The sequence below is a fragment of the Somniosus microcephalus genome, chromosome 15, assembly GCF_052327205.1.
Source record: "Somniosus microcephalus isolate GS21.2 chromosome 15, FLI_Smic_1.0, whole genome shotgun sequence".
NCBI lineage: Eukaryota > Metazoa > Chordata > Chondrichthyes > Squaliformes > Somniosidae > Somniosus > Somniosus microcephalus.
Genome location: NC_141001.1, coordinates 31043215 through 31065393, shown reverse-complemented (window position 1 = coordinate 31065393; position 22179 = coordinate 31043215). Strand labels below are relative to the sequence as shown.

The 22179-nt window shown below is 44.0% G+C and overlaps 1 long non-coding RNA gene across 1 annotated transcript in view; it reads right to left on the bottom strand.

Moving 5' to 3' along the window:
* Positions 1 to 1614: 1614 nt before the first annotated feature.
* LOC147106610 (uncharacterized) overlaps positions 1615 to 22179 on the bottom strand; it is a 37224-nt gene continuing 16659 nt past the window's right edge. The window contains exon 4 of the long non-coding RNA XR_015080962.1: positions 1615 to 7389. This is a non-coding gene — a long non-coding RNA (uncharacterized LOC147106610). The remainder of the gene's footprint in view (positions 7390 to 22179) is intronic.

Below are 22179 nucleotides of genomic sequence, written 5' to 3'. Positions count from 1 at the left end.
GTTGATTAAATGAAAATTTAAATTATTATATCTTGACAGGGATATACCCTATTTTCCAGTACTCCATTGATTCGCCATCTTCATCTATTCTTTCTCCCAATATTTTCCCCTCCTTTCCTTTCGTACTGGGGTAGTTTCTTGCATGCTGTCTTCAGGTGTGAGTTTGACATATTTATGCACTAAAGAGTGCAACTGATTGCAGACGTTCTCCAGCCATTGGCTGCAGTTTTAAGGTGTCAGCCTTGGCTCAGTGGTAGCACTCTCACTTCTGAGTCAGAGGCTGTGGTCTCAAGTCCCACTCCAGAGACATTAGCACATAATCTAGGCTGACATTTCAGTGCAACAGTGACTTTGCTTCAAAAGTACTTCATTGACTCTAAAGCGCTTTGAGACGTCCGGTAGTCGTGAAAGGCGCTATATAAATGCAAGTCTTTCTTTCTTTCTTTTGTAGTACTGAGGGAGTGCTGCACTGTCGGAGCTGCCATCTTTCGGATGAAACGTTAAGCCGAGGCCCCGTCTGCCTTCTCAAGTGGACGTAAAAGATCCCATGGCACTATTTCAAAAAGGTACAGGGGAGTTATCCCCGGTGTCCTTCCAATATTTCTCCCCCAACCAAGATCATTAAAAAAAAAGATCTGGTCTTTATCTCATTGCTGTTTGTGGGAGCTTGCTGTGTATAAATTTGCTGCCGCGTTTCCTACATTACATCAGTGACTACACTTTAAAAGTACTTCATTGGCTGTGAAGCGCTTTGGGACATCCTGTGGTTGTAAAAGGCGCTATATAAATGCAAATTAGGAGAGTGAAGAAGGGGCATGAAAAAACACTGGTGGGCAAAATAAAGGAAAATCCCAAGGTGTTTTATAAGTATATTAAGGGCAAGAGGATAACCAGGGAAAGAGTAGGGCCCATTAGGAACCAAAGTGGCAATCTGTGTGTAGAGCCAGAAGATGTGGGTGAGGTTTTAAATGAATATATTGCATCTGTGTTCACTATGGAGAAGGGTGATGTAGGCATAGAAATCAGACAGGGGGATTGTGATATACTTGAATAAATTAGTATTGAGAGGGAGGAGGTACTAGCGGTTTTAACGGGCTTAAAAGTGGATAAATCCCCAGGCCCAGACGAGATGTATCCCAGGCTGCTGTGTGAGGCAAGGGAGGAGATTGCAGGGGCTCTGACACAAATTTTCAGATCCTTTCTGGCCACAGGGGAGGTGCCAGAGGACTGGAGGACAGCTAACGTAGTACCATTATTCAAGAAGGGTAGTAGGGATAAATCAGGGAATTATAAGCCATTGAGCCTAACATCAGTGGTAGGGAAATTATTGGAAAAAATTCTGAGGGACAGAATTAGTCTCCACTTGGAGAGGCAAGGATTAATCAAGGATAGTCAGCATGGCTTTGTCAGGGGGAAATCATGTCTAACCAATTTGATTGAATTTTTCGAGGGGGTGACTAGGTGCATGGATGAGGGTAGTGCAGTTGATGTAGTCTACATGGACTTCAGTAAGGCTTTTGACAAAGTCCCGCATGGGAGACTGGTCAAGAAGGTAAGAGCCCATGGGATCCTGGGCAATTTGGCACATTGAATACAAAATTGACTTAGTGGCAGAAGGCAGAGGGTTGTTAGAACCGGGTTTTCCTGGTCCTCGTCTTGAGTTCCGTAGTACGAAGAATGATTTCAGGCTCGAGGGTTCAGAGAGTTAAAACAACATTTTATTACTTCCAACTGTTCGCAGTGGTCACACAGTATATTGAGGTCTTTTACAGTACATTCGTGTCCCAAGAGTCACACCGGGTTAGGCACGTGTTGCCAGCATTTACGTCCCCGGGAGGTGTCTGACTCTCTTGATGATCCACACGTCGTCTGGCTAAGAGCGAATACCGGTAGGGAAGCCCCTTTTATACAGTGGGACAAGGGTCATTACATCACTTCCCTGGCAACAAGCGTTCTCCAATGGGGATCACTTAAGCCCCTTCAGTTTGGCCATGATCTGGTCTTCAGTCTGGCGGGCAAGTCCTGACTTGTCTCACTGCTGCATATGACTTCCTGAAGTACCGGATCGTGATTGGGCACCACACAATAGCTAGTCAATCATCTTCTAGCTAGCAGTTAAGCCCTTTCAGTGACCTTTGTTGCTCGTTAACACTTGGCCGCAGGCTGGGGCAGGTATCTCTCTTTTCTGCTAGCTTTGCACTTTGCAAAGCTGGGGCTGCTCTTTAATCTAATCTAGACTTTCCTTGTGCGAAGCCATTTTTGTAAGCCAATTCATCGTCCATTTTATTCACATTTCCACAGGGTGATGGTCGAAGGTTGTTTTTGTGACTGGAAGCCTGTGTCCAGTGGTGTACCGCAGGGATCGGTGCTGGGTCCTTTGCTGTTTGTAGTGTACATTAATGATTTAGATATGAATGTAGGAGGTATGATCAGTAAGTTCGCAGATGACACGAAAATTGGTGGAGTGGTAAATAGCGAGGAGGGAAGCCTCAGGCTACAGGACGATATAGATGGGTTGGTCAGATGGGCAGAACAGTGGCAAATGGAATTTAACCCTGAAAAGTGTGAGGTGATGCATTTTGGGAGGACTAACAAGGCAAGGGAATACACAATGAATGGTAGGACCCTAGGAAGGACAGAGGATCAGAGGGACCTTAGTGTGCATGTACATAGATCCCTGAAGGCAGCAGGACAGGTAGATAAGGTGGTTAAAGAGGCATATGGGATACTTGCCTTCATTAGCCAAGGCATAGAATATAAGAGCAGGGAGGTTATGATGGAGCTGTACAAAACGCTAGTTAGGCCACAGCTGGAATACTGTGTGTAGTTCTGGTTGCCACACTATAGGAAGGATGTGATTGCATTGGAGAGGGTGCAGAGGAGATTCACCAGGATGTTACCTGGGCTGGAGCGCTTCAGCTATGAAGAGAGACTGGACAGGCTGCGGTTGTTTTCCTTAGAGCAGAGAAGGCTGAGGGGTGACCTGATTGAGGTGTACAAAATTATGAGGGTAGATAGAAAGGAACTTTTCCCCTTAGTAGAGGGGTCAATAACCAGGGGGCATAGTTTTAAGGTAAGGGGCAGGAGGTTTAGAGGGGATTTGAGGAAAAACTTTTTCACCCAGAGGGTGGTTGGAATCTGGAACTCACTGCCTGAAAGGGTGGTAGAAGCAGGAACCCTCACAACATTCAAGAAGCATTTAGATGAGCACTTGAAATGCCATAGCATACAAGGCTATGGACCAAGTGCTGGAAAATGGGATTAGAATAGATAGGGCTTGATGGCCGGCGTGGACACGATGGGCCGAAGGGCCTCTTTCTGTGCTGTATAACTCTATGACTATGACTATGACTAAGTTCTTTTTTTCTAAATGACACAACCTGCAGGGAACCAACAGCATTGTAGACACACATAAATGTCAGAATTATGGACTTCAGATCTTTCTGGGTTATAAGTTTCAGTCTCACAACATGGTGCATGAACTATTGATCCATTAGGGAGCTCCAAGCAGAGATGGTCATTCTAATTTGTATTTGCACAATTCTATAACTAGTATTTTCCAAGCCTAGTTAAAATCCTATTTTCAATTTGTAACCTTATTTCCTTTCTGCTTTGCCTTATTAAATTTTATATTTCATTCGGCATATTGTAAATAATTTGCTTTAGCATGAAGTCTCCTGACGGGCTGGTTTGACCTGCAGTTACTAAGAAAGTGCCTGTAATTGTGTGATGACTGCATGAAAATTCCAGTGTGCAAGAGCAAAAAATTCTAATCATACAGAATTACAGGTATACTGAGAGATGAATCTGTTTGCACATTGATTTGTCTTTTGTTCCATTATTTGATATGCATTTTCCCCCAAGGTGCTGCTACTTGTTCTGTACCCACAGACCTTACATAGTCTGTAATCCTGTTTGAATTCACCCTCTTATGTTATCTTTTACAACAATTAGATCCTTAAAAGTATTTCAAAGGAACTCAAAATTATGGATTTATATGGCTTGCAAGCTATTTTGTAATAAATGATGGTCGTGCTTATTACTGCACTGCTATGATTAGGTCGTGACCTGGGGTTGGGGGTGTGAGGCAGGACTGGTAGAGGGGAAGCAGGAGGGAGAAGAATACTGATTTTGTTGGATTTGTGTTGCCGAACAAGATATAGTTATTTCATGAATAAAATTATTAATTCCATAAAATAATATCAAGCAATTTTTAAACATTATTTGAAATTTAAACATTAAGTGGCAAGATTTCCTGAGTTCTGTTCGTAGCAAAATTTTAAGTGTGTGAAGAATACATTCACAACACAAGTAGCAAACAGAGGATATCTTCCTCCAGCTTATTAAAACTTGGTGGGGAGGACTAAACAGAAATAGGTAAATGATTGGTTTAAACATATGTTAATCTACATGTTCTGTAGAGAATACTAGGCCGTCACCTGTCTTCTCTAGAACACCAACTGTTGCAATAGTCTAGATCCTCCCTGGAGCATCAATAGCTGGAGTGATCTAGAACTTCTGTAGAACATTGTCTGTTTATAATAGTCCATTTACTCTTTAGAACACCACCAGTTGGAGTAGAGTAAATCCTCTCTAGTGCATCATTGTCTTGAAATTAGGTACTTTGAATATTAACATACAAATGGTTAACTTTCTGGTATGAAATTCATTTGTCCACTATTAAAATGGAAATGCTAATCTGTCTTAAAATAATGGATTAATGCATCAATTAAAATAGTGGATGATGGAATTTCATACAAATTTATTAAGCAAAGGCAAGTTGCATTGATTGAAATAAGTAAAAGCAATCATAACTGTTGTTCTGTATGTTCACCCTGCTGTAAAATAAAGCAGTTTAATGATTCCTGTTTCCATCACCAAGTGTTCACTCAGTCCACCTTCAGAGAAATTGAAGAAATGCGTGTGCGAAAGACATGAAAATCTGATTCTAGTTTGGGTTGCGCTAATGTACAAGTAAATATAGAGCAGCATGAGTCAACTCCCTTAAAAGTAAGATGTTCAGACCACTTATAGAAGCGCTTGATACAGTCCTTCCAAGATTTTCCTCCTTTAAGTTAACTCTTTCCCTGGTATACTTGATTTTTATGCTTTCTCTCTATCTCATTTACATGCTGATGTACACGAATGAAAGAGATTCAACTGTCCCAGTCACTCACGGCCCAGAACTTGCGGTCCCAATGACGGTGAACTGGCAGTGTTCGCCGTCATTTCTCCTTTGAGACTGACCGCAACCTCAGGATTTAGCGCATGCGCAGCCTAATGCAGAAATCCTGAAGTTGTCTGTCATTCACAGCTCCTTCACAGGCTGCGACCGCCCCCACGCCGGCAATCAGTGAAATCACCGATCTGACGAAAACTTCCCCTTTTCCAAACAAATATCGCTGTTAGAAACCTCTTAAAAGGTTAGACCCATTCAAATGAGGTGTAACTGGGTTTTGGTAATACAGGTAGACTATCCTTTATCCGAAAACCTCGGGACCAGCCGTGTTTCGGTTTTAGGAAAATTTCGGATTTCGGAAGGTGCGCGAAAACACTTTGGTTTTCAGAGGTAATTCGGTTTTCGGGAGTGCGGATAAAGGATACACTATCCCTTATCCAAAAGGGTGAGATAAATAACGACTATAAATACTGTAGTTACAGGGATAAATACTGTAGTAAAGGCTGGTACACTTATGCTGAGCGATTTCGGTTTTCAGAAGTGCGGAAAAATGCTACACTATCCCTTATCCGGCTAGGCCTGTAAGTCGTGCGCACGACTTATGCTGACCGAAAAAACCTTCGGTTTTTAGAGGGTTTCAGTTTTCGGAAGTCCGGATAAAGGGTAGTCTACCTGTAACTACTGATCTGAGTAATAACTAATGATAAACAACCAGTCTGGCCCTGAAAAACTAATTTTATATTGGTGGAATGTCAAATTTCTCCATTAAGTTAAAAATGATTAGATTTTAAAATTAATTAATAAAATATTTTTTGAAGTTTGTTCATGATATTTCAGCTTCTACCATAACCCAATGTATGTTAAAAAAAAATCTTTATTTCGCCCTCTAAATTTTTTAAGAAGTGATTGATTATTAGTGCTTTTTATTTCCTGGTTCCCTGTCTGTGAGAATTCTGTAATGTGATTGGCTGCTTAGACAGTTTGTAGACGTCACAGCAGCTCGCACTATGGGATTCCCACTATACAACATTGATTTCAGCTGCACATCAGAAAAGCCGAACTTCTTGCCATAAAGATCGTGAGATCTTTGTGGGAAGCTTACTTTGGGACCACAAATTACGGCCAATATGTTATAAAATAAACAAGCAATGCAGTCTTTTTGAATGCAATGTTTCACTTGTCATCCCCCCTTTACATCAGCTCCTGGAGTAACACCTTCAAAACTGCGACCTCAAAAGGAACAATGCCGCAAGACAAGTTTAGTTGGGAGCAACAGCCCTTTAATATCTGCTGACTTGCGAAATATCCCAGCCGGTAGCCACGGCACGCACCCTGCACATCAAGCCAATTTGAGCTGACATCAAAAAAAATGTGAAGTCTGCTCTACACATTGCTTGTGTGCCGTGTACACAATGGCCCGGATTTTTGCAGTGGTAATGACGGCAAAACTGTCAGCATTCACCATCATTACCCCATTAGTGACAGCAACTTCTGGAATTAGCACATGCGCAGATAAACACGAAACTCCTGAAGTTGCTGCCAGTCATTCTCTGCTCTTCCACAGGTTGCGCTGTGGAACTCCCCGGAACCGGCAATCAATTCAAATCACAGTTCCTGGCGAAAACTTCCCCTATTACGTTGGAATATCGCTGTTAAACATTCCCCCTCACCCCCGCTCCCCCTGAAAAAACTAAGCCTTGTTGAAAGAAATGTAACTGAGTTTGTAATGGTGTATTGACAGCTGAACAATTGTTCTGGCCCTGAAAAACTAATTTTATATTTGTGGAATGTCAAATATTTCCATTAATAACAATTACATGGCTTTTAATATAATACATATTTTTAAAGTTTGTTTATAATATTTCAGCTTCCGCCTTAGTTCTATTCCATCCTAATCTTTATTTCGCTCTCTGTAAAATTTATAAAAAGTAAATCATGATCTGTGCATTTTACATCCAGGTTTGCTGTCTGTGAGAATTCTTCAATGTGATTGGCTGCTTAGCCAGCTTGATGACATCACTGTTGCTGGACGGTGGAGATTCGCTTGATTTGGCGCCAGATTCAAACTAAGGTCGGGAGAGCTGAAATTCACGCCACAGAGATCGCTCGGTCTTTGTGGGCAGCTTTCTTCGAGGTCAGCGCCGAACGTCATCGCTTCGCCACTGACTGCAAATTCCGGGCCATTGTGTAGTTATCCCATCCGCACTGCACTGGAACGGCATAATCAGCCCTTATATTCACAAACTAACTGGAGCTAAAAGGAACTGCATAACTTGTATGTATTGTGTAATCATAATAATTACTCATTAATTCACCAAATGTTATCACTGTATTATCTGGATTAAATCTTTTGGTTGGTCTTGTCACATTTGATAAAGTAAAAGAAGCGTTTCCTTTCTTTGTTACATTTCCATTTTAAAAAGGCAGTGTTTGAAAAACTACAAGTTACTTTGTCCTGTTTTTAGCCTCAGTATCTGATAATAGACCACCTTTTTATACAAATCCTGCAGGAAATCTATGAATTAAATCACGATCATGTTAGAAAGAATTCATTTTGCAGTGCGTGAAATGTAAGGATTTCCAGGGAATTCTGGTTCTACTTCAGCAATACCATTCTTCAAATAGATAATGCTGATCGTGCTTTACTGTCAGGATCCTAGTGACTGCAGTTTTCTAATATTTATACACTCCGTCACACTAGAAGAGTTGAATAGGTCAACATATTCTGCTTTGAAAGGTAGTTGAACACAGCAAGGTTGACTCACGCCAGGTCACATCGGAGTCTGTGTCAAGGGTTCAGTATGAACTCACCTCATGCTCACTGGTCTATCTACACTCTCTGATCCTTATTTTAAGTGTCTCTCTTTATATTCTCTCTCAATATACACACTTATTTTATGTTAGACTCTCTAACCTTATTTTTTATCCATCTTTTGTCTCTATTTCCTATTTAATCCATTCATCCACTGTGTGTCTCTTCCCCTCACATTTAATGTGTGTTTCTCTCTTTGCTTCCACTCATTATGTGTGTCTCTTTTCCTCCTCTCGTTTTGTGTGTATGTGTATGCAAAAGATCTCATGGTACGTTTTTTAAAGAAGAGCAGGAAGTTGTGTGCTGACCAACATTCATCCTTCAACTGACAATACCAAAACAAATTAATTAGTTCTTCATCACATTACTGTTTGTGGGACCTTGTTGAGTGTAAATTGGCTGCTGTATTTGCCCACAAAACAACAGTGATTACACCTCAAAAGTAATTAATTCATTATAAGGTGCTTTGGGACATCATGAGGATGTGAAAGTTGTATCAATGATTTTAAAAGTCTTGAGAAAGAATTTTCAAAGTTCTTTTTGAGATAACATTTCACAAAAAAAACTATTATCAAGTGCTTAATTTTTTACTTCAGAGAAAAAATCTGGCTCACAGAGTGAGAGAAGAAAGACAGAGAAAAACAAAGAATATGATTAAACGACCAGTACTTTATTTTGTTTATACTGAGTATTCGAAAGTTGGTTTGTAATGTAGTAAATACATAACGATAATACACAGTTCACAATAGCACACTGAACCTTACCTCTAAAATTGTCTTTTACTACTTTTGTTAAAGTTTTTATTCTTTGGTCTCTGCCTGTCTGATTTCAGGTTTGAGTTGAAGAGAGATAGTGGGCTGGATTTTCATGGGGAAGGTGGGTTGGGCGCGGGGGGCTCCAATGCGGGCAGGAAACATGGGAGAACTGTTTTCCCGCAGAGCCTGATTTGCAATTGAAGTCTCTGTTTCCTGACCACAGCCAGCTAGATGGAAAGGCTGGCTGGCTGCAGATGGGCAGGCCTGCGTCACTAGGCCGCACAGAGGAGGGAGGGAGGGAATCGGGTGGGAGCTGGTGCCGGCCTCCAGGGGGACCGGTGGGGAAGGTGAGGAAGATCGGGGCCGGCGAGGGACCGAGGGATTGGGGGGGATGAGGAAGATCGGTGCCGGCCACTGGAGGATTGTGGCCGGCCTCAAGGTCATCGGGCGGGGGGTCCGGGAAGGCGATCAGAGGCCTCATGAGAAAGTTTCTGATCGCGGGGGGTGGGCTAGGCAGGGGCACTGGATCCAGGAGGTAGATGTAAAGGCACTTACCTCCTGGATGCAGCAGTCCTCGCCTTGCTGTAACTGCCGGGTTCTTCGAAGTGTGATAGAGTTAAAAACAAAATGGTGGTTAAAGAAGAGGCATCCAACCTCATTGTAATATTTAAATTGATGTCCCGCCTCCTGGCAGTGGGTTGGCTATCCGCCCCCGTCCCACCCCCTCGTCCATTCTCCGTTAAAACCGGAAGTGGGCGGGTTGGAGCCAGGTTCAGGCCGGGATTCTGATTTTTAACAATTTAACTACCCCCATGCTCCAAACCCACCTGCTTTTTCAGGTAAAAATTCCCCCCAACATGAGAGATAACTTGTGCCTGCAGTTCAAAAAGTGGCATGATCTGAGGCCATGTAATGTGAATACTCCAGTATACATCCGCATGATTCTCAGCTAATCTGTGCAACAATTCAAAGCATGTTTTTCCCCAGACTATAAATATTATTATGAATTGGTTTTCCCAAATGATTTGAATACAGTCTGGAGCATAATCATTAGAACTTGTTTTGAGGTAAGGTTTGACAGGAAAACTATTTTCCCCAAGTGCTTATTTTTTATTTCGGAGCAGTTGAAAGAGGCTGGCTGAGAAAGAGGAACAGATGATGGAGAGAAAGAGACAGACACTGACAGATGGCGAGAGATGCAGAGTCAGATTAAATGGTTACAGCACCTGTATTTTTTTTTACAATGAGAATTATTAAGGCAAATAATTGTCCACAGAATACATGTATTTACGCAGCTGTGGGAACTAATTATTTATCTAGCTCTAGCTGTATGGAAAGCATAAATTTCTTTTCCAGAAACACAGCAAAAAAGCATTTGCTTCATTGGTTCCGTGCAGATCTTTTACAAGATTCTGTCCAAATTCTTTCACTCAAAATATGAACTCCTCCCCAACCTCTACACCTAATTAAACCCCCGCCCCCACAAACCCCCACTCCCCCTAAACAGAATAACCTCTAACTCGCATGTTGAATTCCACAGGGTATTTTTATTTTATTAGCTGATGGGATGTGGGCGTCACTGGCAAGGACAGCATTTATTACCCATCCATAATTGCCCTTGAGAAGGTGGTGGTGAGCCGCCTTCTTGAACTGCTGCAGTCCGTGTGGTGAAGCTACTCCCACAGTGTTGTTTGGGAGGGAGTTCCAGGATTTTGATCCAGCGACAATGAAGGAATGGTGATATATTTCCAAGTCAGGATGGTGTGTGACTTGGAGGGGAACTTGAAGATGATAGTGTTCCCGTGCGCCTGCTGCCCTTGTTCTTCTAGGTGGGAGAGGTCGCGGGTTTAGGAGGTGCTGTCGAAGAAGCCTTGGTGAGTCGCTGCAGTGCATCTTGTAGATGGTACACACTGCAGCCACGGTGCGCCAGTGGTGGAGGGAGTGAATGTTTAAGATGGTGGATGGGATGCCAATCAAGCGGGCTGTTTTGTCCTGGATGGTGTCGAGCTTCTTGAGTGTTGTTGGAACTGCACTCATCCAGGCAAGTGGAGAGTATTCCATCACACTCCTGAGTTGTGCCTTGCAGATGGTGGAAAGGCTTTGGGGAGTCAGGAGGTGAGACACTCGCCACAGTATATCCAGCTTCTGACCTGCTCTTGCAGCCACAGTATTTATGTGACTAGTCCAGTTAAGTTTCTGGTCAATGGTGACCCCCAGGATGTTGATGGTGGGGGATTCAGCAATAGTAATACTGTTGAATGTCAAGGGGCAGTGGTTAGATTCTTTCTTGTCGGAGATAGTCATTGCCTGGCACTTGTGTGGCCTGAATGTTACCTGCCACTTATCAGCCCAAGCCTGAATGTCGTCCAGGTCTTGTTGCATGCGGTCATGGACTGCTTCATTATCTGAGGAATTGTGAATGGAACCGAACACTGTGCAGTCATCAGTGAACATCCCCACTTCTGACCCTATGATGGAGGGATTGTCATTGATGAAGCAGCTGAAGGTGGTTGGGCTTAGGACACTGCTGGTATATACTTTGAAAGCGTTTGAAAATTGGCAAATGTTTTTGTAGTGTATGTAACCGTTCCACCTTTAAGAGAACTATTTTAAGGGTTGCACTACTTTATCTTGGCTGCTGTATACTGTAATACCGGTGGTGACCACACCGGTATATAAGTGCTGTGTAATGATTTATTGGGCAGTTCCGCCCTGACCTTCGATTAGTAAAGACCTGTTAAATTTTACTCTTGTGGTCTGTGCAGTAATTCTCAATATAACACACAGACTTAACAGTGGCGACGAGTACGATCTTACCCTGCGGCAGAGATACATCCAAGGCAGTTTAACGGGCGTCGAGAGGAGGCATCCGCCCTCATCATTCTGCTGAGAAAAGACTCGGGTCTGCAGAGCAAAGGAAGAATTCTGACACGAAGCCTTCCATCAGCAACAGGCAGTGATCATCCCTTCTATCACGGTGGTGGGTAAGCCGATCAGCGACGAGCAGCAAGTCGGCCACGTTGGCGTGAAGTAGGGGAGGGAAAAACGGAGGATATAAGGGCGGAGAACTTGACCACGGCCGGGGAAAAGAGCCGGACAGAAGTCGTGGCCAGAGGCGCTGAGACTGGGGCCAGCGTAAGACACGGGAGCCGCGGTGCATGCAAACGCAGCCGGTGTAAAAGACCGGGCTGCAAGCGGACTGGGAGACGCAACAGCGTCGAGAGAGAGCTCGACCGCGACCGGTGAAAAAGGCCGGGCAGCTACCGAGGCTGCGAGGCGCAGCGACCGGGTCAGCGTAAGGCGTGGGAGAAAAATTTTTAAAAACCGCGGAGAACTCAGCCGCAGCCGGGGGAAAGGACCGGACTGCAAGAGGGGCTGGGAGGCACGATTTGAAAACTGCTGGGGAGGGCGAACGCAGCAATACGGCAATCGCCATTACAGCCAGCGGGGGAGAAAGGCAAACGCGGGAAGCCGCCATTTTCGTAGGCGGGGGGAAGAAGACAAGCGCGGGAAACCGCCATTTAAAAAAAATAAATAAAAGAAAAATTTCCTTTTGTTTCTCAAGAAGATTGCGAGGATGCCTAAGCGTGGTAACATCAACGATTTCGATCCCGATGTTGAAGATTGGGCCACGTATGTAGAACGCATAGAGATATATTGTAAGGCAAATAAAATATCAGATGAAGATAAAGCACTAACCTTACTAAACTCAATGGGTGCGAAGACATACGGGCTATTGAAGCATCTTCTATCACCAGCTAAACCGGCGGATCAGACTTTCGCTAAAATTGTTGCTGTCCTGAAAAATCATTTGAACCCCACACCGCTGATGTTAGTGGAACGATCTAAATTTTATGCGAGAACGCAACTGAAAGAGGAAAGCAACGCGGAGTATTTAATTGAACTGCGTAAGCTAGCGAAATACTGTCAGTTTGGGGAAAGTCTGACAGAGGCACTGAGAGACAAATTCGTGTGTGGATTGTCGAAAGAAGGAACACAAAAGCGGCTGCTGGAAGAGAATGATCTTACACTTGATAAGGCTGTCACTATTGCCGCAGCGAGAGGCACTGCGGAAATGCAGCTGAAGGCAGCGGTACTCAGCGTAGATCAAATGGCTTTGGGTACAACGAAATGTTATCATTGTGGAAAGACGACACACGATCAGAACCAATGCTGGTTTAAAAACCAGGAATGTAGAAAATGTGGCAAGCTTGGTCACATAGCTAAAGTATGCCGGTCAGGGAAGAAGACCAGCAACAAAAAGTCACCGCAGGAAAAGTGCAGAAAGGTACATAAGGTGGCTGAGAAGAGTTCGGATGAACAGAATTCGGATTCAGACTCCAACAGCAAGGAACTGGGTAGTCTGAGAATTCACAATGTGAGTAAAGAAGCTGACCGACAAACTATCTGGGTCACACTGCAGATAGCAGGAGTCCAAGTGAAGATGGAATTGGACACCGGATCGGCGTTGACGGTCATGAATAAGCAAGATTACAAAAGGTTATTCACACATATTCCCCTACGGGATACGGAGATAGTATTGCAGACATACACGGGGCAAAAAGTATACCCCATCGGAAAGATAAAAGTCAAGGTGATACACAAGGGCAAAGAACACCAAGGAATGGACTTATATGTACTACCTGAGGGAGGTCCACCACTTCTGGGACGGGAGTGGATCAGGAAAATAAATATGGACTGGCACTCCCTAAAAGCAATGACGGTAGATTCCGGAAAAAAAAATGTCAAACCTAAACGATTGTCCAGAATATTGGATGAGGCTAAAGAGGTGTTCCAACAGGGACTGGGAACACTAAGAGGAATTAAGGCAAAAATCAAGATTGCAGAACATGCAAACCCAAAGTTTTTCAAAGCCAGACTGGTACCTTATGTGATACGACCTGCTGTGGAAGCTGAGCTGGAAGGGCTAGAATGTTCAGGAGTACTGTCTAAGGTGGACTGGAGTGAGTGGGCCACGCCCATTGTTCCCGTCATGAAGCGTTCATCGAGTAACAAGCCAGGGGAACCGGGGAAGGTCCGCATCTGTGGAGACTTCAAGATCACAGTTAATCCGGTGCTTCACACGGTGCAATATCCGCTTCCGCGGATTGAGGATATCTTTGCTTCATTGTCTGGCGGGAAACACTTCACCAAGATAGACCTGGCGCAAGCGTACTTACAGATGGAAGTTGAGGAAGAGTCGCGCCAGTATCTCACAATCAACACGCACAGAGGCTTGTATCGATATAATAGACTGGTTTTTGGAGTGGCTTCGGCTCCAGCAATTTGGCAGAGGGCCATGGAGCAGGTATTACAGGGAATTCCAAACACTCAATGTTACTTGGACGATATCCTGATTACAGGAGATGATGATGAGGAACACCTTGCAAATTTGAAACTGGTGCTCACCAGATTGAAGGAATATGGACTTCGAGTTAATCGCCAGAAATGTGAGTTCTTTCAGAAATGGATCTCGTACTGTGGTCATGTCATTGACCAGGAGGGGCTACACAAGTCACCTGACAAGATCGAAGCTGTTGTGAAGGCTCCCGCTCCAGAAAATGTATCCCAGTTGAGGTCGTTCCTAGGGTTGATTAACTATTACCATAAGTTTCTGCCAAATCTATCCACGGTGCTGCACCCGCTGAATGCTCTTTTGCAGAAAGAAGTACCATGGAAGTGGAGCGAGGACTGTAAGAAGGCCTTTCGCAAAAGCAAGGCATTGATCACCTCAGAGGAAGTGTTGGCTCATTTCAACCCAACGCTACCTATTCGTTTAGCTTGTGATGCTTCTCCTTATGGTATTGGAGCAGTACTCTCACACAAGTTGCCAAATGGCTTGGAAAGGCCAGTCGCATTTGCATCCAGATCATTGACCTCCGCTGAGCGCAACTATGCTCAGATAGATAGGGAGGCTCTCAGCCTGGTGTGGGGAGTAAAGAAGTTTAATCATTACCTGCAGGGCCAGAAGTTTACACTGCTGACAGACCACCAGCCGTTGGTATCCATATTCAACCCTAAAAAGGGCGTTTCCATTATGACAGCGCAAAGGCTACAGAGGTGGTCCCTTTTCCTAGGGGCACACCAATATGACATAGAATACAAAGGATCAAAACAGCATGGGAATGCTGACGGTTTATCGCGCCTACCGTTGCCAACGGTAGAAGAGGCGCCTACAGTGGACCCAGTGGAGATGTTCCACTCAACCATAGTGGAATGTCTACCAGTAACAAATTCTACCATCGAAAAGGAAACGAGAAATGACCCGACTCTCTCACGAGTCTACGATTTAACGGTGAAGGGATGGCCAGCACATGGCGAACCACTGTTGCCAGCATTCTCGCAAAGAAGAGAGCAGCTGTCAGTGTGCCGAGGAACTTTGATGTGTGGATCCAGAGTGGTGATTCCACCCAAGCTCCAGCATAAAGTGCTAAAGGAGCTTCACGAGGGGCATCTGGGTGGAGTGAAAATGAAGAACCTAGCCAGAGCGTTTGTGTGGTGGCCAGGTATCGATGGAGACATCGAAGAAATGACCAAGAGCTGTCTAGGATGCCAGAAGGTCCAAAACGCCCCACCACAAGCTCCTCTACATCCATGGGAGTGGCCCTCATCTCCATGGCAAAGGGTACATATCGACTTTGCTGGTCCATTTATGGACTCAATGTTCTTAATCGCGGTGGATGCACACTCCAAGTAGCCGGAGGTAATAAAGATGTCCTCCACCACCACGGAAAAAACCATCACAGTATTAAGGACCATATTTGCCAGGAATGGGCTGCCGGAACAGATCTGTTCTGATAATGGACCGCAATTTGTGTCCGAATAATTCAGGAAGTTCTTAAAAAACAATGGGGTTAAGCACTACACGTCCGCCCCATACCATCCCGCCACCAATGGATTAGCTGAAAGGTTTGTCCAGACCTTCAAGAAGGCCATAAAGGCCATGGGTAATGAAGACATAAATCTACAACATAAGGTAGATAACTTCTTGTTGGCGTACAGGAATGCAACACATGCGGTTACAAACCAAACTCCCGCCATGTTGTTTTTCAATAGAAGACTAAGATGCCGGCTGGATTTGATCAAGCCAAACATCAGAAGGGACGTAGAGAACCGGCAATTTCAAGGCATGAATGAAAGGCCAACTAGAACCTTCCAGATAGGTCAACAAGTTTTGGCCCGGGACTACCGTACCGAGAAATGGCAGCCTGGAACTATTTGCACACGACTAGGACCGCTGATGTATACCGTGGACATTGGTGAAAGCATAATAAGGCGCCATGTTGACCAGATCATAGAGTCATCCGAAAAGGGACAACCTACTCCACAACTCTATATGCCTAATGATGAAGCAGAGATACCCATAGTATCTACCTCCGATCCGGTGATACTGGAATCAGATGAACCCGACACTGGCATTCAAGCCGAATCGACCTTGCCAAAAGAACCTACTACACCACCGAAAACTACTACACCACCGAGGCATTATCCGGACCGAGTCAGGAAGCCTCCAGAGAGACTGAATCTGTAAACTGTTTTTACATGAAGTTGTGTATATATGTTATGATGTTATGTTTAATGGGGAATATATATGTTAAGCTAAAAAGGGAGGATTGTAGTGTATGTAACCGTTCCACCTTTAAGAGAACTATTTTAAGGGTTGCACTACTTTATCTTGGCTGCTGTATACTGTAATACCGGTGGTGACCACACCGGTATATAAGTGCTGTGTAATGATTTATTGGGCAGTTCCGCCCTGACCTTCGATTAGTAAAGACCTGTTAAATTTTACTCTTGTGGTCTGTGTAGTAATTCTCAATATAACACACAGACTTAACAGTTTTAGTTTTTTTAAGCCTTTGAAAGGGGCAAAATGATTTTCGAAAAACAGGAAAGAAGTGAAATTAACATTTTGCATGATTATTTAAAATCTAGCTGGAAAGTTATAAACTAAATTAATAATTATCTCCTGCACCAACATATAAAAGAGCATGAAAGAGGAAAAGGCCAATCATGGCATTGAGCCCTTTTTTTTCATGAACTCTACTCCACCCATATAAACTACTGTGGTAATTTTTGCAGAAGCACCCAGAAGGTGAAATTCCAGAGTATCCCCACATCTCAACTATTCAATGTTGGTCTGTGCATTCTTCGCCTCTGTAGAACCATTGGGCATTCTTGCCTTCAAGCAGCAATTAAATAAATGACCAGATCATCTGTTTTAGGTGTTGGTTGAGGGATAAATATTGGCTAGGACACAGGGAGAACTTGCCTGCTCTTCTTCAAATAATGCAATTGGATCTTTTACGTCCATCCGTGAGGGCTGCCGGGGCTTCGGTTTAACATCTCCTTCGACAGATGTCATCTTCGACAGTGCAGCACTCCCTCAGTACTGCACTGAAGTGTCAGCCTGGATTATGTGCTCAGTTCTCTGGAGTGGGTCTTGAACCCACAACTTTCTGACTCAGAGGTGCAAGTGCTACCACTGAGCCAATGCTGACATGTTTGTACATGTTTTATGTTTCTTATTCCAATGAACATAGCCTTGTATTTATATCTACATTAAAATCCACCTGCTATTCCACAGCCTATGCAGTTAATTGATCCAAATCCTTTGAATGCTATTAGTCTCTCCTATATTTAACACCTGCTGACATAACTTGGCAATCGTTACAATACTAGTAGATCTCCTAGAGCATTGCTGAGAGTAAATCCAAGCTGTTTTGTAATGTAGGCCGCCAAGCCCCAGCTGTTCTCAATGGCAGCACAGATAAGTGAGGTCAGCACTATTAAGGAACAGCCCACCTCTCAGCTGCTGGGGAATGAAATGGATAATGCTGCTACTATTCTGGTGCTGCTGGTGACCAACAACAACAACTTGTCTTTATATAGCGCCTTTAACGTAGTAAAACGTCCCAAGGTACTTCACAGGAGTGTTATAAAACAAAATTTGACACCGAGCCACATAAGGAGAAATTAGGGCAGGTGACCAAAAGCTTGATCAAAGAGGTAGGTTTTAAGGAGCGTCTTAAAGGAGGAAAGAGAGGTAGAGGGGCGGAGAGGTTTAGGAAGGGAATTCCAGAGCTTAGGGCCCAGGCAGCTGGAGGCACGGCCACCAGTGCAGGAGATCATGACTGAGATTTAACCAGCTGCTGTTCTGCGTTTCAGAATAAAACATTTTTTTTTGGTGGAATGTGATTGGCCAAACCTTAATCAGAAAAATAGCCCTAGAGACATAGGCCGGAATTTTTTTACCTGGGCGGGTCAGGTGCGGGCGGTCGACGTGGTGGGTCGTGACCCCGTTGTTCTTTTCATCAATCTCCTCATATTAAAGCAGACCTGCGTGTTTCCCGGCCCTATTAAATGGTGCGGATCTGATGACGTCATTGATGACTAATTTCCAGCTGTGATATTTAAAGAGCCTTGGCCACATTGCATTTGAAGATTCATCTAGGAGTGTGCAGGCTGTACGTTTTAGCATGACTGCACCCAGGTTCTCAGATGACTCCCTGCATATGCTTGTGGAGGGAGTGAGAGCGCACAGGGAGGTCCTCTTCCCTTCTGATGGGCGCAAGAGACCTCCCCAGGAAACCAAAAGAGCCTAGCTGGAGATAGCAGAGGAGGTCAAGAGCAGGGATGTGGTGAGGAGGACCTGGGTGCAGTGCCAGAACCACTTCAGTGACCTCATTAGATCAGGAAAGGTGAGTGCAAAGCCACACTCAACTTCATCCTGCTGTGCCTCTCATCACATCCCCATCACTCTGCCTTCCCAAGCCTACTCCTGCACATCATTACTCACACCAACATACATAAGAACATAAGAAGTAGGAGCAGGAGTAGGCCATACGGCCCCTCGGGCCTGCTCCGCCATTCAATAGGATCATGGCTGATCCGAACTTAGACTCACGTCCACTTCCCTGCCCTCTCCCCGTAACTCCTTATTCCCTTATCAGCTAGGAAACTCTCTATCTCCGTTTTAAATTTATTTAATGTCGCAGCTTCCACAGCTCTCTGAGGTAGCAAATTCCATAGATTTACTATCCTCTGAGTGAAGAAGTTTCTCCTCATCTCAGTTTTGAAAGGGCAGCCCCTTATTCTAAGATTATGCCCCCTAGTTCTAGTCTCACCCATCAGTGGAAACATCCTCACCGCATCCACCCGATCAAGCCCCCTCACAATCTTATATGTTTCAATAAGATCGCCTCTCATTCTTCTGAATTCCAATGAGTAGAGGCCCAACCTACTCAACCTTTCCTCATAAGTCAACCCCCTCATCTCCAGAATCAACCGAGTGAACCTTCTCTGAACTGCCTTGAGAGCAAGTATATCTTTTCTTAAGTATTCCAGGTGTGGCCTCACCAGTACCCTGTATAACTGCAGCAAGACTTCCCTGCTTTTATACTCCATCCCCCTTGCAATAAAAGCCAAGATTCCATTGGCCTTCCTGATCACCTGCTGTACCTGCATACTAACCTTCTGTGTTTCATGCACCAGGACCCCCAGATCCCTTTGTACTGTAGCACTTTGCAGTTTCTCTCCATTTAGATAATAACTTGCTCTTTGATTTTTTCTGCCAAAGTGCATAACCTCACACTTTCCAACATTATATTCCATCTGCCAAATTTTTGCCCACTCACTTAGTCTGTCTATGTCCTTTTGCAGGTTTTTTATGTCCTCCTCACTCACTGCTTTCCCTCCCATCTTTGTATCGTCAGCAAACTTGGATACGTTGCACTCGGTCCCTTCCTCCAAATCGTTAATATAGCTTGTAAAGAGTTGGGGTCCCAGCACTGACCCCTACGGAACACCACTAGTTACTGATTGCCAACCCAAGAATGAACCATTTATCCCAACTCTCTGTTTTCTGTTAGATAGCCAATCTTCCACCCATGCCAGTATATTGCCCCCAATCCCATGATTTTTTATCTTGTGCAGTAATCTTTTGTGTGGCACCTTGTCAAATGCCTTTTGGAAGTCCAAATACACCACATCCACTGGTTCTCCTTTATCCACCCTGTTTGTTACGTCCTCAAAGAATTCGAGCAAATTTGTCAAACATGACTTCCCCTTCGTAAAACCATGCTGACTCTGTCCGATTAAATTATGCTTATCCAAATGTCCTGTTACTGCTTCCTTAATAATGGACTCCAACATTTTACCAACCACAGATGTTAGGCTAACTGGTCTATAGTTTCCAGCCTTTTGTCTGCCTCCCTTTTTAAATAAGGGTGTTACATTAGCAGTTTTCCAACCTGCTGGGACCTTTCCTGAATCCAGGGAGTTTTGGAAAATTACCACCAATGCATCCACAATCCCTACTGCTACTTCTCTCAAGACCCTAGGATGTAAGCCATCAGGTCCAGGGGATTTATCCACCTTTAGTCCCATTAACTTACCGAGTACCACCTCCTTAGTGATTTTAATTGTGTTTAGCTCCTCCCCCCCTATAGCCCCCTGTTTGTCCAGTGTTGGGATATTTTTAGTGTCCTCTTCTGTAAAGACTGATACAAAATATTTGTTCAGCGTTTCTGCCATCTCCATGTTCCCCACCACTAATTTCCCGGTCTCGCCCTCTAAGGGACTAACATTCACTTTAGCCACCCTTTTTCTTTTTATATAACTGTAGAAACTCTTGCTATCTGTTTTTATATTTCTTGCTAGTTTACTTTCATAATCTATCTTCCCTTTCTTAATTAATCTTTTCGTTATTCTTTGCTGGCTTTTAAATGCTTCCCAATCTTTTATCCTCCCACTAGATTTGGCTACTTTATATGCCCTTGTTTTCAGTCAGATACTATCCTTTATTACTTTACTTAGCCACGGATGGCTGTCTTTTCTTTTACGCCCATTTTTCCTCACTGGAATATATTTTTCTTGAAAGTTGTGAAATATCTCCTTGAATGTACACCGCTGCTCATGTACCATCTTACACTTTAATCTATTTTCCCAGTCCACTTTAGTCAACTCTGCTCTCATACCTTCATAGTCTCCTTTATTTAAGCTTAGTACTCTGGTTTGAGATCCAACTCTCTCACCCTCCAACTGAATTCGGAATTCAGCCATGTTATGGTCACTCATTCCAAAGGGATCCTTTACAAGGACATTTTTTATTAATCCTGTCTCATTACACAGGACCAGATCTAAGATTGCTTGCCCACTGGTTGGTTCAGTTACATACTGCTCAAGGAACCCGTCCCTAATGCACTCTGTGAACTCTTCCTCAAGGCTGCCCTGCCCAATTTGATTTGTCCAGTCAATATGAAAGTTAAAATCCCCCATGATTATAGCTGTTCCCTTATTACAAGCCCCAACTATTTCCTGATTTATACTCCGACCAACAGAATTGCAACTGTTAGGAGGCCTATCGACTACGCCCACTAGTGACTTTTTCCCCTTATCTCCACCCAAACTGTTTCACTATCCTGATCCTTTGACCCAATATCATTTCTCACTATTGCAGTGATTCCATCCTTTATTAACATACCCACCCCTCCTCCCTTTCCTTCCTGTCTGTCCTTCCTAATTGTCAAATACCCCTGGATGTTTAGTTCCCAGTCATGGACACCTTGCAGCCATGTTTCTGTAATGGCCACCAGATCATACTCATGTGTAGTTATTTGTACCGTCAACTCGTCTATTTTGTTGCGAATGCTGCGTGCATTCAGATAAAAAAAACTTTAAAATATGTTTTGGGACAATTTATTCCTGCTTTTACCCCCTTTACTACTCTACCTTTATCTTTATACATTCTGTCCCTTCCTGACACTCTCTGGTTTTTAATTCCCCCACTGCTACCTTTCTCTATTGCCTTCTCCGCTGACATTTTTATTTTTCGCTCTCTTGAAACCTCCCCCCGACTAATTAGTTTAAAGCCCTCTCTAACTTGCATGCCCACCCATCCCGCTCTTTCTATCTACATTATCACATCCCCATCTTACTAGCCACCCCTCATACTCACCCTCACCCTAATGCACTCACACCAACTAACACCACACAAGGAGGCCATTTGGCATTGGCATCACACTCCCTCATAGTCACCCTCTACACATGTAACCCATGCATTCCTTACACTCATTCCATCACTCTCACTCAAACTTCTCTTCTTTCCCTCCTTACAGAAGAGAGCGCACAATAAGAGGGAGATGGAGAGAACTGGAGGTGACCCTCCATCAGTGGCAACATTGACTCCAGCAGTGGAGGTCACCCTGGACGTTGCAGGAGTTGCAGAGCAGCTGGAGGTGGGAGCCGGAGATAGGAGGACATCTCAGCAACCTGCTGACAGAATTACATCTCATATAGTCACATGGCATACAGCAGTCACTCATATGGGCAATGATGTCATCAGCCAGTGAATGTTCATTATGTGCATAATGGTATTGGTACCCATTCTTGATCTGACATTTCTAAATTATCTCTTTACTCTCCCACAGGTC